At 44.4% G+C, this 10,545-nt stretch overlaps 1 long non-coding RNA gene and 1 pseudogene across 1 annotated transcript; one reads left to right on the top strand and one right to left on the bottom strand.

Annotated features, from left to right (window-relative positions):
• Positions 1-1,552: 1,552 nt before the first annotated feature.
• On the bottom strand, positions 1,553-8,781 carry LOC120644049. The gene is made up of 2 exons (XR_005663357.1): positions 8,545-8,781; positions 1,553-2,561 (listed from the first exon to the last, which is right to left on the bottom strand). It is a non-coding gene; the product is annotated as an uncharacterized LOC120644049 (long non-coding RNA).
• Positions 1,769-8,391, top strand: LOC120644048 (annotated as a pseudogene).
• Positions 8,782-10,545: the final 1,764 nt, after the last annotated feature.

The following is a 10,545-nucleotide window of genomic DNA, read 5'->3' as shown; positions in this document are numbered from 1 at the left end:
TTGTTGTGGTGGCAATAATATTGATGTGTTATTTTATTAATCAGATTATCTACAGGAAGAGCAGTGAGCTTCCAGAGCAGGTCATAGAGATTAGTCCAGGATAAACGACTGTTTGCAAGAAATCAATCTCGTTTTTAAATGAACTAAGATATTTGAAGCTGAAAACTAGCTTATCCAAATTCTTTTATCAGACATAGAGAATCACTTCAGACCATCAAACAAGCCTATAAAATATGTGGTTGGAGGGACACGTTGGATGACATGGACATTGCCTGGAATATTCGCTCAAATGAGAGACAAGCCGGTCTGAAAAGAACTAGTGGACCACTAGTGAACTTGTAGTCGGTGTAGACAATGTAGATATTTCAAGGCTACCAAACAATAATGGCAGGATCTTTATGGAACAAGAAGACAAAGATGCAAGACTTGACCCCAAAAAATAAAGAAAAGAAAGATGAAAGGTAGAAGAGAATGAAAGAGTCTCACCAATAGGCTTTGGTTATGTTCCCTTGTCAAACATTGTGATACGCCTAACTTTTTTGACAACCATGCCACACCTAACCTTTTTAGACAAGTTTAGTTTTCGTGACAAGAGTTTAGTTTTCTTTTACAATTGCCGCATTTAGTTCCACCTATTATATAGGATAAATAAATTGTTAGCCACATCTTAAATATAAATCTTACATGTAAGGTTTAGCAAGCAGGAATATCAAGCTGGTTCTCTGTACCACGACAAATGAGTGCATCTCTCACCATCCTCACCATCCCTGTCAAGGTCGCCCTACTGCCTTCCCTCACGGCCTCACCAGAGAGCTTCATCTGCATAGCAACTCTCAGGCGCGTAATTGCAGCAGTTTGCTAGTTGCAATCGGTGAAGCTTAATTGGCTGGAAATCGCTTAGCCGACTCTGGGTGAATTCCTTCATAAGCTGGCTTCTTTCTCCACATGTATGATTCCGAGCTCATAATCTTCGTAAGCTGCAGTTTCTTTCTCCAATTCTGAGTCTGAAGTCCTATGCATGTGCTGTACGTCTAGATCTATATCTCCAACCACATGATTTTCTGATGGGTGTTTATATATAGGTTCGCTTGGAATTTTTGGTTTTGTTCAAGCATTTGAATCCAGTAAATAAATCACTGCCCCTTCCATTTGGCTTGCATGTATTTCACATGATTCAGTTCACCATCAATTTTTAAAGATCTTCTAATATCTCTTGATAGTACATATCTTACTTCCAAGTTCCAACATACATCAAGTTCCAAAGAAATCATAGTTCGACTACAGAGTTTCCTGTTATGTTTCACCTGGATGTGGATCAGCTATCCTTCCATCCACCCCCTCTGACCCTGTAAACCCTAATGTATCATTTTTTATAATGATGGAATGTTCTTTTACTTGTGGAACATTTATTTCTCACGCCTAGAACATGAGGTACAAAATTGTCTCACAAGTAAAAAAAATGTTCAAAACGGAAGGAAATCAATTCAAGAGAGTCTAGAGTTGGAATGGCTGAATCAGCAATGGCTGGTCCATTACTCATTGATGCCATGGCTTAGGAGAGAGTATGTACGTCATATACAAGTATTCCAACAGTTTGGTTAACAAAGTAGCTGACAGCACTATTTTGTGTAGTGGACTCTTCAGCTACAATGGAACTATTTTACATATGACTACATATATGTATGCAATACAAAACGTGGAACCTTTATTAGATTAAGCTAACAAATGCTACTTACTGTCACAGTAGCGAAAGGAGCTTTTCACCTGCTCACTAGGAACCATCAGAACTGAACAGGGGATCCATGGAGGACCCCCGCCTGTTGAGTGCATTTATAGACAATCTTTTGTCTAGATTGTTCTGTCTTGTGGAGGAGAAATACAATCTGTACAAGGGCTTTGAAGGAGATGTTACTTTCCTGATGAGAGAGCTTCCCATGATCACTAGTGCCATTGATGGGCAGCTCTTGGGACATGATGATCACATACTGCGTTTAACAGTTGATGAATTGCGCCATGTAGCTCATGAAATGGAAGACTGCATAGATCACATCATGTATGATGCGTCTTTGGATCAGCAACCATGGTACTGCAAATATATTAAATCTGGGAGGAAGAGAAAATCACGCTGCCAGTTAGGTGAAGAGATGCAGCGACTTAGGTCCAGACTGGAGGAAGCACTCCAACGGCAACAGAGGTATTCAGTGCCCCGTTCATCCCCATCACAGCTAGCAGAATCATCCTTGGATCAGCATGTACCTCGTGATCATCTTGTTGGCATCGACGCGCCCTTGGAGGAGCTTCTGGTGCAGTTGGTGGAAGCGGAGAGTCAACCAAAGCAGCTGAAGGTGATCTCTATAGTTGGGTTCTGTGGATTGGGGAAAACCATCCTTGCCAGGGAATTGTACAACAGCGAGGTTGGCAAGCAATTCGAGGAAAGGGCATGGGTTTCAGGGGCCCATGGGGATCCAGGGAAGCTCTTAAGTGATATACTCTGTCAACTGCATAAGACAGATCTGGTTAACTCCAATGTCGACCGGTTTAGTATTGATCTCTGCAACTACCTGAATAACAAGAGGTGAGAAAGTGTATCCTTCTTTAGCAACAAGAAAAAAATGTAGTCTAAATTAATTTATAACTGCATTACTGAATTTTATCATCAAAATGAAAATCTTTCTCGAAATGTCAAATGTAGATAGGCAGTAAAGACATCCGCTGTGAGATTCAGACAATTTCCATTAAATTTTAGCACATCCAAACACCCCCTAAATCTTTTCTGAATCCTCAAATATTTTCTTTACTGAGACATTATCTGAATCTCACAGCTGATGTCTTTACTGGTTTTCTACTAGGGGTACTAAAGTTTAGCTCTAGATGTGCTAATAGGGATAAACATGGGTTAATGAGAGCTAATCAAGGGCTAATGGGCTCTAATGACCAATTAGTTGTAACTAGATCAGCAATTAGCCCATATTTAGTCCTACTATTTGGCATGTAAATAAGTGGGGTAACGTTTAGCCTCTTGGATCCAAATGTTAAGGTATAAGAGTAAATGAGTCAAGGGTAGTTTAGTCTTTTCCTATTGTCTAGGGTTTGGGTGCTCATGTACTATATATACCCCATTTGGGGCTATCCAATACATCCATCTGTTTAGCCTCTATCTCATTTGTGACATGGTATCACAGCTCCAGGTTTCTTAAGATCCGTCCGCCACCCTTCATCGTCGTCGCTGCGCTGCCCCTGGGAGCTTCGTCTTGCTCCCGGGGGCGGCATCCTCCAGCCCCAAACCTTAGTTATTGAGTCACAGCAGCAGCAGAGAGCAGCTTACCCTTTTTTTTCCCGGCGAGTGCCATCTGCCGGCCGCCGTCGTCGATCCGCTCGCGGGAAGGGAGCAGCAGCCCCTGCCCGTCATGGATCCACCGCCGGCGTCCGTCTCCGCCGGCTCGTCCTCGGTCCGCTCGTCGCGGATCCGTCCATCCCCGCCGGTTCGTCCTCGCGTCCGCCTGTCGCGGATCCGGCCGTCTGCCCGCCCGTTGCAGAGCTGCCGGCCGCCTATCCACCTCCCGTCGCGGCCTCCTGCGCTGCCTGTCGCGGACCGTCCTCCCGTCGCGGCTCAGCAGCAGCAGCAAGATCTTCACCGCCGTCGGATCCGCGCCGTCGTCCTCCACCGCCGCCCGTCGTGGCCTCCCTCCGCCCGCGCGCGTCTGCGCGCCTCCATCCGTGGCCGCCTGCGCGTCCGCCCGACCACGGCCGTCCGCACGGGCGTCGGCTGCCATTCGTCGTCGGTCCTCCTCTTGCCGCCCGTCGGGGCTCCTCCTGGCGCCGCCCGCCACGGCCATCTGCGGCCGGCCGTCCGCCCGTCGCGGATCAGCTCGTCCCCGCCCGTCGCCTGCCGCCCGTGGCAGCACATCCTCTGCACTGCCTGCCCATCCATCCGCGCCGTCGCGCGGCGCCCGTCCGCACTGCCCGCGCGCGTCCGTGCGGCCTCCTCTCATCCCATCGCGGGGCCGCTCGTCGCCTCGTCTTCATCGACTGCCGTCATCCGTGCCGCCGCCCCACCCTCCTGCCTGGCTGCCTGCTTGCGAGGGCAAGCTTTTGCTCCCGCTGTTGTCATGCTGGGCCTCATTTTGGGCTGTTGCCTGCTGGAGGTCCGGTTGAGGAGGGTGCCCAACTTTAGTGCTGCACGTTTTGCTGCTGCTCTGTTCATGTATCCATGTCTTGCTTGCAGCATGCCAGCATTGCATCCTTCTGCTAGTATCTACTGCCTATCTGCATCGGTCCATTGCTGCTCTATTTTGCTCGTTGCTTGCTGCTGCTTCTATCCGTAGTATATTGTCATATATTTCTGCTGTTTTGAGGCAAAGTGCCTTTTGCTTCTGCTATATAGCATCTGTCCTGCTGCCAGTATCTTCTATTCAAGTTTCAAGTTTCATGTTCTGCTATATGCATCTCAGTCAGTGTCACATTCCACCATTATCAATCCAAGTCCACATATTTCTCCAGTTCGTCCAAGCCGTGCGTGTCCACAATTTCATTGTCAGATCAGCCAATATCTTCTTTTTAATTTTTTTTATGGTTAGTTGAATCCCGTTGATTTAGCTAATCATTGTCATCAGTTGTTGATGCGACCTTTGCCCTCTTGGTCCCTTTCGGAGCCGTTTTGCTCCACATCATGATCAATGGCCGTCTATTCGTCGTCATCAACACATGTCCTCCTGCTTGCCGTCTTGCAGCAGTGATCTCTCATTCTCCTCTCCGTTTGGCTGGTTTGACACATCTCAAGTTATTGTTAAGTTCAAGACTCCAAAGCAAGGCTCGTGTTTGAGGAGTTGATGTACTGGTTTGTGAAGACTCGGGCTATTCGCTGAAGTACGGTTGTGAAGGCGGTACCCTCTTGTGGAGGAGATTATCTAGATCGACATGTTCAAGAATTGCACGCTTCGACGACATCTTTCATTTTGGACTTTGGATCTTGGATGTATCACTTTCTTTTTGTTGAGTCTAGTGCTTAGTGTCAACTCTCCAAATGCAACGACATTGCATTCACGTTGCATTTGAGAGGGGGTGTTAAGGTATAAGAGTAAATGAGTCAAGGGTAGTTTAGTCTTTTCCTATTGTCTAGGGTTTGGGTGCTCATGTACTATATATACCCCATTTGGGGCTATCCAATACATCCATCTGTTTAGCCTCTATCTCATTTGTGACACCAAACACCCCCTTAAGTACTCAGTTGAACTACCTACAAACACTTTGGATCTGCTGTCCAAAACTCACTTGTGGTATGAGGGGCAACAAAATGTTACCTCTCTTCGAGAAGTGACAAGTAAATACAAATAATGTTCTGGGTGCTTGATAAGCCAGAAAATTTCTAAATTAGCTATAGAAACTAAATGGATTTGCAAGAACTGCATAAATCTCTTGCTGATTTGGGCCATACTATATACTGCACATGTGAATGTGACCACTACTGAAAGCATATATATGTTTTTTGATCGAACAAAGCATCTATATATGTTACTCATCTAGACTACAGAGAGCATATATATTGTATGTTATATATGCGATCACAAATGCAGTCCAACAAGAAAAATGTTCTTCTTTCTTCCTCCACGCATTGGTTAATATGGTTGCAGAGTAGCTCTTTGATGACTTTTATATCCTCAATTCAACAATTCCAGGTATTTCATCATAATTGATGGCATGGTGTCAGATCAATGGAGTATTATAAAGTCTGCCTTCCCTCGAGATGTTAGCAGTAGAATAGTGGTGACAACAAAAATACAGTCAGTAGCCAATGCCTGCAGCTCTGCCAATGGTTACATACACAAAATGAGAAGACTTGATGAGAAACACTCAAAGCAATTGTTCCTGAAAAATGCTTGTCCAGGGGAATATTCAGATTACTTGCAGCCTGATTCAGCAGCAATTTTAAAGAAATGTGATGGTCAACCACTTGCTCTGACTACCCTTGGCCATTTTATGCGAAAAAAGAGTTGGCCGATAGGACGTGACTGTGAAGATGTGTGCAGCCAGGTACGTTTGTACGACCTGCAGAGCGGTGATGATACCATGGACAGGATGCATCAGGTGTTGATTCATGACTTCGCCAGCCTTCCAAGCCATGCCCTCAAAGCTTGCTTTCTATATTTTGCTATGTTCCCTAGTGATCATCCAGTCAGAGCGAAAAGGCTAAAGAGGCAATGGCTAGCTGAGGGGATTTCTGCAGCCATCAAATTTATGCAGTGACCCAGAAGCTAAAAATTTTGAGAAGCTCATTGACCAGAACATCATTCAACCCGTTAATGTAAGCAACAACACCAAGGTGAAAACATGCAAAACTTATGGCATGATGCATGAGTTCATTACGCTCAAGTCTCTATGTGAAAACTTCATTACTTTGTTTGATGGATGTGAGCTCCAACCTAAGCATATCCGTCGCATTTCTCTCCATCATAACAGTATTACAGATGGAACCAGTTTCAACATTGACCTATCTCTTGTCCGCTCTCTGATAGTGTTTGGGCAGGCAGGTAAAGATATGTTAAATTTCAGCAAGTATCAACTTCTGAGAGTCTTGGATCTTGAAGACTGTACAGACTTGCAAAATGATCATCTCAGAGAAGTATGTAACCTATTGCTTCTTAAATATCTGAGCCTAGGGGGCAATGTTACCAGTCTTCCCAAAGAGATAAAACAACTCAAACATTTGGAGACCATCGATCTAAGGAGAACGAATGTAAATATCCTTCCAACAGAAGTTATTCAGCTGCCACATTTAATTCATCTCTTTGGAAAATTTAAGCTTCCAGATAAAACCATGCAAGATGAAGTGCAGAAGTTTCTGGTCTCAGGAAAATGCAAGTTGCAGACACTAGCAGGATTTTTGGTAGATGAAAGCGAAGGATTTGCGGAACTCATGGGTTATATGAAAAAATTACGAAAGGTCAAGATCTGGTGTTTGTCATCTGCGGCTAGTAGTAAATTGACTACTCTTCAGAAGGCCATACAAGAGTACATTCATGATGAAAAGGATGCAAGCAATGACCCTCGTTCTTTGTCACTCCATTTTGACGGATGCTCTGAAGACTTTCTGAAAGACCTGAAGGCTCCCTGCTATCTGAGGTCACTGAAATTACAGGGCAGGATACTAGAACTTCCTGGGTTTGTCATGGCATTGCGCCGACTAAGGGAGTTGTGCCTTCAGTCAACTAAATTGACAGCTGATCTTCTCACAGCTTTGGCCAATTTGAAATATCTGCAGTACCTGAAGCTGATTGCGGATGAACTTGATGAGATCACCATTAAGGACAGGGCACTGCCAAGGCTGCTCTTCCTCTGTTTTGTGCTACAAAAACCAACATTTCTGAATATTGAAGAAGGTGCTTTGCCATTTCTGGAATCACTTCAACTGTTCTGTAAAGATCTGGAAGGCATTTCCAATATCCAAATTAAATGCTTCAAACGACTAAGGGAAATAACTCTTGATGGTGGAATCACCAATGGTACAGTACAAAATTTGGAAAGGGAAGCAAAAGAACATCCCAACAGGCCAAAAGTTATTTTGCTCAAAGCACCTGATCCAAGTCCAACCGAAGTTGTTCCTCGAGAAGATCCTGCTGCATCAGGGGCAACTGAAAATGGGACTGGCACACAGATGCTACCTAATGGACCAAATGCATCTTTAACCGACTTCTCCATAGACTCCATAGACTCCATTGCCTGAATATATATGACATGGATTCTGATCCTTGATGGAGCATCGTCACAGTAAGTTAGGCCTCCACTCTTTGCATTTCATCTTTTGGAGATAAATAACAAATATGCTCTATGATTATTGATTAGTAATGACCTTTTTTGTTGCAACAAAAATTTTGTAACATAACACCGCAACTGCAACTGGAAATAAAACTCAAAAGACATGAGAAACAAAGTTGTGTTTTGCTTATCGAGTACAACTACAACTTGTGTTTCCAAAGATGAGACGCGATGGTATTGTGATGTGCATTTTGGTTTTGCAATATACGGTGAAGCTAAGTCTTTTGTGAATCCTCATCGGTGAGTCGCCACTTTTTTGCACCCAGGCTACAATGAAGATGATTGTATTCTCATATGGATATAAAATAGGAGGGTCATACTCGTACCTAGAGATGTGGAACAAGTTTCAGCTCGTCCGTGCTCCTGCTAAAATCAAATTAGTTTTTCCTTTGTTGATCTTGTGAACTCTGTATTATCACGCCCTCTTACTCAAACTCCACCCCTTTACTATCCTACCATATTCCGTCGTCTCCAAATTCAGAGCTTCAGATCTACAAATATAATATGTATCTGCAAGTGTAGCATCATGTGTTCCAGATTTACAGTATACAACACAATGTTGGGCAATGCTTTGGGATATATTGTTGTTTACCGGGGGAAACAGGTGCTTCACAACGAGATTTTCTTTCGGTTGATTTGGGAGATGGGTTCTTATTTCCACACAGTGTTTGCTTCCAACCACGCAAGAGGAACATAAACACTCCTGGCGGAGAGATTCGAGGGGGTGAGCACCTGAGTTCGGAAGAAAATCAAACTTCGCCGGAGGGAACCGGGAGGTAGGTACGCCGGCGACTTCGCGCTCTTCGACCGTAGGGTCAGCGACTCCGCGGCGGCGCGTCGCGGTCCCCAGCAGAAGGCTCGGCGGGGCAGGACGCGAAGCGCCAGCATTTCCAGCCGGCGGCGGCGGGGCCATCATCGGGACTAGGGAAGCCAGTGGCCACGCCTCGAGTTATGAGTGTTTTTTTTTTTTTTTTTGAGATCAATTATGAGTTCGGTGTATGGGATCGCATCGGGCCGGGAAGGTGAAGCCCAAGATGGCCCGTAATAAATATTTGCCGATCCGAACAAAACGTACTACACCCCAAAATGCTCACTTTGGTTCTATCGAAAGGAAGAAAAAAGGTATGTAATATCAAAATAAAAACGAAAGAAAAGGTGCTGCTTGGTTGGGGCATTTTTTTTTCTGCCGACAATATCCTCGGTTACAAGATCACGAGTCGCTGCGGAATAATGGCATGGATTGTTGGTTGCAACCGTGCTCTATTGTTATTCGGAGCTGCTAGAGCCCGGATGTCTGATCTGAGCGTTGCTATCGGACGGTGCCATCAAAGAGAAAATTCCCGCCACACCATTATCAGATGTTCCATACAACATGATGAGATCAAATGAAACACTTATATCATATTGTTGTAACATTTGTCCGAAACATTTGCAACATCGAAAATCAGCGTTTGCGACATCAAAAATATATTAAAAAATTGTTGTTAGCCATCCATTAATGATGAGAAAAAAAACCACCGCAAAATATGTTTCATGTTTCATGGAATATTCAAATCTCTCGTTGAAGATGCAACATCCAGATAAAATATCTAGATCTACTTTTGTAACATCAACGTGAAATATTTGCAACATTCTTCCGAAATACTTGAAATATACGCTTGCAACATGCAACAACCCTAGCAAAAAAGAGAAGCACTGCAGGGTGGTGGAGAAAAGCGGAGGAAGGTGAGCCTGGGAGGTCGCCGGTACTTAGAGGTGGTAAAGGGCCGTCAAATTTGGTCAAGATAATTTAAAGACCGGGCTCTAATTCTATATAATTTTTAGATAAAAAATTTAATGTCCAAGTTGAAATATGAAGTGACCACTAGGGCCTTAGCCCGTTACCACCCCTAGCCGTATCCTCCTTGTAACACCCCAGGAGAAAAACACAACAATCCTCTAGAGAATTACCACACTGCAATACAAGAACATAACAGAGTAGGCGGAAGCAACATAAATCGTTCAGATAGATTAACAGAATTTCACTAGAGTAAAATAAGCAATTCACAAACTGAAATATGCGAGAGAATTTGAAACAACGACAGAATCTTCACATCCAAATATTTTATTCGAAAACATTGGTTCAACACAAAATTGATAAGCGTGTGCACACGTGCTGCTACTCCCATCATGTTGACACAGAATCGCGCCAAACACACTCGAATACGCTAGACCGCGTGAACGATCGTCAACACGATCAACACCCACGAAACCCTGGGGCAGGCCGGTCTGATCGATGCCGCCGACCGGTCTGACCGGTGCAAGCAGGGCTTCGCTGAAAGCCTAGAACAGCGAGCTCGGGAGGGACCACATCGGAGCTTATGAATGTAGGGTTGTCCTGAGGTCAGCAGGCCACTCAGAATGTCTTCAAACGCCGTCGAGACGAGAGAAGAAAGCAATCTAGGGTTGGAAAAGGCTAGGGTTTGAGAGACAAAAAGTAATGCGATATTTTTGATTGATTCGATTGGGAATAACCTCAATCGGTCTTAGCCTTTATATTTATATGCTGGGGAAGACGTACCCCTTCACGAGTACGATTACAAAAAAAACTCTTTACAAAAACCCTAATTCTACTCGGACTGTACAGACCAGACCGGTCTAACCGGTCGGCCTCTGCATGTGCCAAATCTGGATGTCAACATATGCCCCTGCTTTTTAGTGAGTTACAAACTAAAAAACAAAGAACAGAAATAT

The sequence above is a fragment of the Panicum virgatum genome, chromosome 8K (genome assembly GCF_016808335.1).
Source record: "Panicum virgatum strain AP13 chromosome 8K, P.virgatum_v5, whole genome shotgun sequence".
Classification (NCBI taxonomy): Eukaryota; Viridiplantae; Streptophyta; class Magnoliopsida; order Poales; family Poaceae; genus Panicum; species Panicum virgatum.
The sequence above is the reverse complement of the archived record's forward strand: the minus strand, read 5'-3'. Positions and strand labels throughout refer to the sequence as shown.